Source organism: Triticum urartu, chromosome 1A (genome assembly GCF_056163025.1).
Source record: "Triticum urartu cultivar PI428250 chromosome 1A, HENAU_Tu73, whole genome shotgun sequence".
Classification (NCBI taxonomy): domain Eukaryota; kingdom Viridiplantae; phylum Streptophyta; class Magnoliopsida; order Poales; family Poaceae; genus Triticum; species Triticum urartu.
The window spans coordinates 300,561,722-300,569,568 of NC_141873.1; the positions used below are offsets into that span (position 1 = coordinate 300,561,722).

Consider the following 7,847-nt stretch of genomic DNA (forward strand, 5'->3'; position numbering starts at 1 on the left):
ATTGAGCTTTTTTCCCAAACTTATCTAGTACGTCGTGTTGAACTTAGTATTTTTCATAGAGTAATTTTGAAAGGTTCTAGAAAAGGAGTACTTGAATGGATGTCCGTATGGATTTGTACCGAGCATGTTTTCATAGACTAGACATTACTCTGTTTTTTCGATATGGTTTTACTCGTAACTTTTCAACGATTTATTGTATCATAGTCCCAAACTTGCATGCTTTATATCGTTGAACTGAATGATATTCTTTCAGATAGAAATTTTTCGTGCGTTTATTTTTTTAACTCATTTTTTTGCAATTATGTTTTGGACTTCTCTCATTTTACAACATGAACTTTTATCATTTGAATTTCCGTAGGGTTTCTTTTTGTTTGAGATTATTTGCCAGATTATCTGGGACGTCGTGTTGAACTTACAACATCCTCACCACAAGAAATAGAAGCAGCAACCGTAATATATTTTTGCACATACAAGCATACATAAATTTACAACATAGTATATCCTGATACATAGTTGGACGGATGCTCTAAGATTTTTAGAACTGATGAGGAACAAACATTAAAAATCAACTAGGATTTCTAGAGAAGTTCCATGCTGTAATGAGAAAGTCCAACACAGCTCTCAGATAGTCACTCTGTAGATCTCCAAAACATAAAGCATCCTGAGCTACCAAACGGTAACACTGGAAGGCTACAGTTTCACATGTCTCAAATGTAGAAAGTGTCATTAAATGGCCACAACTTTGAGTGGCTAGTTGGAACGCCAGCAACTGAACGGGCTCTAGTGGTGTTGTTGAACGACCTAGGTGGCCAAGTTTGAACGAAACCTGCAAGATGAACCCAAGGGGAGCACCTTCACCTGCAAGATGAACAGAAAATGCACACTAAGGTGACCTGAAGAATCACCTGATGTTGAACTGAACATACACAAGATAAGGAGATGAACATCCAGGGGGAGGTGTGGGGAAAAGCTAGCACCTCCTTTAGCTGTGTAGAACGGCTTAGCGCATGTGCACAGTACCATCGACGTTGAACTTGTTGAGTTCTGATTTTTGAACCTTCGCAGTAGTAATACATGTACATGCTTCTGTTGTTGAGGAGCTAAAATACAGAAACAAAAACACTCCTGGGTGGACACACAAAATCATGATAAAAATAGTGGCAGCAAGAAGCAATCAGAAGTGAATATGCAGTAGTACTATAATGGAATATTAGTCAGAATTGAAGTCCAGATAACTATGGCACACCTATCATACAATAATTTTGAACTTACATAATCCTGAAACAGGAACTTCATTTTTTTAAAATTAGCAATTCTGAATGCACTAGCGATGTAATTGAATTTTTTAGACCATAGTAATTGAACTTCAAGCATATTTCTTTATAAAACATTTGTTTTTTCCAGTTGCACAATAATTATCTCCTTCTCAGTAGGACTCATCAGAATTGTAGACGGCATCCTTGTCAATACGACTCATCAGTACTAGTGCTCTTTTTTCCAAAAAAAAGTGTTAGAATAGAAGCATTTTTCCTATATGGATGTTACTTTTAATGTAAACCTTTCTTACCATGGAAATTAATGTAACAATAAGCAATGAGAGATACCTTCATAGGTGAACATACAGTTGCGACATGAAGTAAATTTTTCACTAAACTTTTGTGAAGAAAATACATTAAGAAACTTAGTGCAGAAACAAAAATTTACGATAATGGTGCCACCCACGCGACATCCAAATTAAGCTAATGGCCATCTTTGCGCTCATTTGTATGTAAAGCACTCGTTCGACATGAGCTCCTTTGAGGAAGCTTGCATGGTCTAGAGAAAGCAAGTTCTTTGTATGTAAAGCACCCTACAGACATTTTGTGCATAGTATATACTGCATGAGCTGATCACATACTCCGTATACTACTAGAACGGAGTAGCTAGTACTACAGTAATAATAAATATACAAGAAATGAATGGTTTTACTTCTCCTTAATACTGAAACAGACATGAGAATCTAATCCTAAAAGCCTGCAATATGAACCAAAAAAGCCAACAAGATGAGCTGAAAAAAACCTACAAACCTGTTGATTTGGTTTGTAAGTACATGTGCTAAACTGATATAGTTTAAGTCAATGACCTGTGGTAAAATAAGTAATAGTACTGCTACTGGCTTTTATATATTTCACGAAAAAATCAAATAAAGTTAAGAAAAGGCAGACCACTGCATAAGTACGCTACTGTTCTTGTACATGGTCTAGAAAAATCAAACCTTGTGTAATATCTACTTCAAACCTGTTGTAACAGTCGCTTCCACTCTGTGGGAGCTTGTAGTACCCAAACAATCACTTTGGAAAAAATAAGCTTCCCAACCTGAATTTTTACTGAAAGAAAAAGGCACCACAACCTCAGTGGTAAGATATTTCACAAGCCTTACAACAACGAAGAAACCTGAAACCAGAGGTGGCATTTAATTGTACAAGTTGTGGTCAACTAACTGTGGATGCATCACAGATATGGCAACTAAACTACACAGGTTGAAGCTAACTCGGCCACGGTGGCAAGACAATTCAGAAGTATGCGCACATCGTTCATTGATTATAGGGTATGCAAATGGGATAGCAGAGAGCTATAGTAATGATAATTAACCTAACCAGTATATGCTCAAACAAGTTGAAGTTTCTTTTAGTGGGTTACAACTTCAGTTCAGGTGTGTCCCACAGAAAATTCCATAATATTTACAGAACATCTAACAAAGATCATTCAATACTGCCGCCTCTTGCTACTTTTTTCTCAGAGAAATATATGAACCAAGACTAGTTCAACTACCACAAGAAAACAAACTAGTTGTTGCATCTACAAAAATCTGAAATTACCATCTAACAACTAAGTGACTTACAACTAGCACATTCAAAACTGCTGCCTCCTGCTGCTTTTTTCTTAGAGAAAAATCTGCACTGAACATCTAACAAATAGCACACTTTGCATCTTGCCTCCGTCTGTCGCATCTGCTTGCAAAAAAATAACAACAAAGAAATAACATCCCCCTTTTTATCGACTTTGAACTTCTGTATTTTTTTCTCTGAGCTTACCTCTCTCGAGATCTGAACTGATTAGTATTACAAGTACACGAACAACTGGATGAGCTGATGTAAGTACATATAAAAAAGATGACCAAGTTCATCTATATTAACCGGAGAAGTTCAAAAAGGAACTTCATCTTCACCATACAGACTACACCAATACTGAAAACTGAAGAATAACTGAAGTACAAGAGAGAGACGAGCCTAAGTTCAAACTACAACAAACATAAGCTGCAAGCTCCATGTTCCAGCCTGTAGATGATTCATTTTAATGTCAGGTTCCTCAGTCCAACATTAAAGTAACACGCAGGACCAATCAGAACACAAATCATAATACCAATCCCTGTTGTCTTTTGTTGACTAAAGTACAGATGTGCATGCATACCTTGACAGTAGTCGGAGACGAGCACGACAAGGTCCCGACCGCCACCCCGCTTCCGCCGCTGACGGCCAGCAATGACGCCGCGGCGAGGAGGGCGTCCCAGTCCCTTAGCTCACTTGTTGATCAACATCTGCCCACAGTCCAATTGTTGAATGAAGCCATGAATGCGTCCCTGAGAATAAAACAGACAAGATGAGAGGACGGTAACACACGAGATTGAGTTCGGTTCAGGTGTTTGTAAGAAGAGTAGCCTGATACGAAGACTGGCTTCCCATTTGAGCATGTAAAAAACCTGAATCTAGGAGGCGGGTAGCTGCACGCTAGTGTTGAACGGACTCTGCTGGAAATTGTGAACGGACTGGGGTGGCTGAGGCGAACGGCTTGTGCGCCGACAAGGCAGAGGACGACGCTGGAAGCTGCAGCACATGGGATGCCACTGCCGGCTGGGAGAGAAGAATAAGAGGAAGGAAGGAAGGGCGACGCCATGCGCGGCAGGCAGTGAATCGGGAGATGGTGGTGGGGGGCGCTGGATCCGGCAGCGGGCATTGAATCCATCCCGTTTGCGGGCAGCAGCTGGCGTCGATGGCGGCGGGGAGCTTCACGGGGAGGGACCGGCGGCAAGGAGACTCGCGGGTAGGGGCCGGCGAACGCCCGCGGGGAGGCGCGTGGGGAGGGGACGAGTAACGCCAGCGAGGAGGCGGACGGGGAGGGGCCAGCGCCCGTCGGCGGGGAGGCGCCGGCACCCGTCGGAGGGGAGGCGCGCGGGGAGGGGCCGGCGAGCCCGTCGGAGGGGAGGCGTGCGGGGAGGATCCGGGAGCAGCGCTTGTCGGAGGGAAGGCGCGTGGGGAGGGGCCGGCGAGCCCGTCGGCGGGGAGGCGTGCGGGCGGCCAGCCGGTGGCAGCGCGTGGATCGGAGGAGCTACCCGTCACGGCGCCGCGGGCTCCCTCGCTCCGGCTGCCGCCGTCGCTTGCTCGCCCGCAACGGCTGCCTCCGGCGGTAGGAGGCGGGTTAGGTTGGGAACGGGTCGGGGAGTTTCTACTGTCGTCGTCGTCTGCGCGTCTAGTACGTACTCCCGCTCCTCATATATGAATCTTTTATACTTTTTTATTATTTTTAATATACTTCATTATTAATTACTACGTAGATACCTTAAAATAATTTTCATGGAAAAATTATGTGAGTCTATATATATTTAAAGGTTTACATATATACTGATTTGTTCGTATGTGAAAAAGGTATATTGCAAAAAGTACGTCAAAAATGATATTTTTTTCCACAAAACTTGTATTGGGGTATCCTAGAATATTTAATAAAGTATATTGAGAATAATAAAGAGGTATAATTAATGCATCTACAGGGTATATTGAAGATGGGAGTACATACTCCCAGGAGTATAGAAAATTAGTCATATATATAGTGGCACTATTCTGATCCCAGGATCAAAATAGTTATTCGGATCACGATCCACCCTATATAGACGCCGATCAGGTTTTCCCGAATTTGGAAATCTTAACCAACCTCCGATAAGAAAAAAAACCCACCTTCCCTGCCCCGACTCGCTTCTCCAATCCACCCGCAACCTCTCCTCCCCGAGCCCCTCATCCCGCCGCCGCCCTCAGATCCCGCCGGAACTCCACGCCGCGCGCGCCCTTCGAGGAGCTTCTGCCGCCACGAGCCCTCCCGCACCCCTGCCGCCGTGTCGTCACCGGCCTTCCTCCACTTCTTCCACCGCGGCGGTGGCCTCCTTCCACCCTCAACCGCCGCCGCGACCTCGTGCCTAACTGCTGGATCCCGCCGCCGCGGCCGAGGACCCCAACCACCGGATGCCGCCGCCGCCTCCCCCAGCGCGCCGCCCAACTCCGATCCGCGCCCCCTTTCTCTCGTTCCTCCTCTTGGCTATGCCCCAATAACACTTTCATGGCCGGCCACGCGGCCCAGCGCCTGCTCCCGGCTTGGTCCCCGGCAAGGTGCGCCGCTCCTCCTTCCTGCCTCCTTCTGCCTTCCCCTTCTCCTTCTCTACCTCCAAGGAGCTCCCCCTAGATCCTACCCATCGCCAGATGCGTTGCTTCCCCAGCGGATCCATGCCGCTCCTCGACCTCCCGGCTGATGCCAATGGCAAAGCTCGGACGGGATCGTGCAATTACTCTCGGTCCCCGGCGAGGCTCCCCTGCCACCATGGAGTCTCCTTCCAATGGCTGCGGCAGCACAAACGCCGTTCAACTCCATCGACTTGGGTCGTTCAACTACGTGGCCCCAGGACGTTCGCCACCGCAGCTCCTGGATCACACCAACATCTTGTTGTTTGACTACAGCGGCTGTTGTCTGCAAAAAAGTGCATGCGTGCAGTCCAACTTCCCCTATACACTCACATGGGCACATGGAGACTCTTCTTAGAGAAGTTGCAGCAACACGATGCAATGATCATCTTCAGCAAATACCTTTTAGATGTTATTATTGCTACTGAAATTTGTGAGGGTCTGGCTACATGTATCACTTGTTTTGTTTGTTGAAAAAAGAAATGTACCCCTCGGTTCGTTTACACATGTTCTACAATTAGTTTCTTTGGTTTTGTTAAACTGATTCCATTCTTGTTGCCATCTGCAAAAATGTACAACACATCGACGAGCCCCTGCACCCATGTTGCCATCATAAAAAATGGATGCAGAGAATGCACTGTTTGTCTTGTATGCCTAAATTTTTATTTGTGAAGGTCAAAATGTTGTGTTCGAGAAGGTCAAGTGTGTTATGTGTATCTCAGCAAGTTCAAATAATTTAAACTTGAAGTGGCAAACAAATTTAAAAAGAGCATAAAACAAAATTGAAGTCTATAAAATTCACTTCAAATCATTAACAGGAAAAAGAATGTTCTCTTTGTTCTCAAACAGAAACAAAAATTAATAAAAAAGGGAATATAGTTTACTCTTTACAAAATCCTCAGAAATGTTTCGTTAAATCAATTGTGCTTCTCCGCTCTATACATGTTCATTGATATTGCCAACAAGCATACTATTTTCCAAAAAGTGGTTCGATGTTTATTACATGACTAGATTTTTTTTGCTACTAAGAAATAAACCAGGAGGTCCAAATTAAAAAGATGGAGAAGTTCGATGATTATAGAAACTGCGATTTTTCTCATTATTTAAGAATGCAAACAAGAAGTTCAAAATAAAGTAATGCAAAAGTTTGATGTATAAAAAAATGGAAAATATGAATCTGTTGATGGGAAGGACATAAGAAGTTCACACACAAAAATAACACAAATAGTACAAAAACAAGAGAGCACTTTGAAACGAATATTTCATCGTTTCTAATAAAAAATTAAGAAGTTCAGATTTTAAACATAGAGCGGTTCAAAAAATCGTACAAACGGGATTATCACCATTTCTAGAAAAACACTAGAAGTTCAAATTTAAAAAACAAACATGTTCAATATTTATTACAAAACTTGGATTTCGCCGTCACTGAAAGAAAATAAACCAAGAAGTCCAAATTACAAAATAGAGAAGTCGATATTTATAAAGAAACTCATATTTTCCTTGTTACTAAAGAATAAAAATGATGAATTCAAATTAAAAAAGAGTAGTTTGATGTATACGGGAAACTCAAATTATTACCATTGTAAGAAAAATAAAACTATGAAGTTCAATTTACAAAAAATAATGTTTGCGGCGCAACAGGTTTAATGCTTGTTACAAACCCAGAGAAGGTCACTGAAAAAGGCATCTCAAACAGTTTTATAGTAAACATTTTCTCTCTTAAAATAAACCTCGAAGTTCAAATTTAAAAGCGGGGTGGCTCGATGTCTATCAAAATGTAGGATTTTTTCCGTTGCTAAAAGAAATTAAAGCAAGAAGTCCATATTAAAAAGATGGAGAAGTTCGACGATTATAGAAAACTCAGATGTTTCTCGTTATTAAAGAATGGAAACAAGAAGTTCAAAAATTAAATAACAAGAAGTTCAACTTTTAAAAAATAGAGCGCTTCAAAATTTCATAAAAAAAGATTAATAAAAAACTAGGAAGTCCATATTAAAAAGATGGAGAAGTTCGATAATTATAGAAAGCTCATATTTTCCTAGTTATTAAAAGAATGGAAACAAGAAGTTCAAAAAATAAATAACAAGAAGTTCAACTTTTAAAAATAGAGCGCTTCAAAATTTCATAAAAAAGATTAATAAAAAACAAGAAGTCCATATTAAAAAGATGGAGAAGTTCGATGATTATAGAAAACTCAGATTTCCCTCGTTATTAAAGAATGGAAACAAGAAGTTCAAAAATAAAATAACAAGAAGTTCAACTTTGAAAAATAAAGCGCAAAATTCATAAATTTTTTTTAGAAAATTCAGATTAATATTCATAAAAAACAAAATATTTTCACGTAACCGAGAGAAGTTCGGATTG

At 41.5% G+C, this 7,847-nt stretch overlaps 1 long non-coding RNA gene across 1 annotated transcript; it reads right to left on the minus strand.

The window, feature by feature from the left end:
- Positions 1-436: 436 nt before the first annotated feature.
- On the minus strand, positions 437-4,503 carry LOC125508867 (uncharacterized). The gene is made up of 3 exons (XR_007283852.2): positions 3,740-4,503; positions 978-3,619; positions 437-858 (listed from the first exon to the last, which is right to left on the minus strand). It is a non-coding gene; the product is annotated as an uncharacterized LOC125508867 (long non-coding RNA).
- Positions 4,504-7,847: the final 3,344 nt, after the last annotated feature.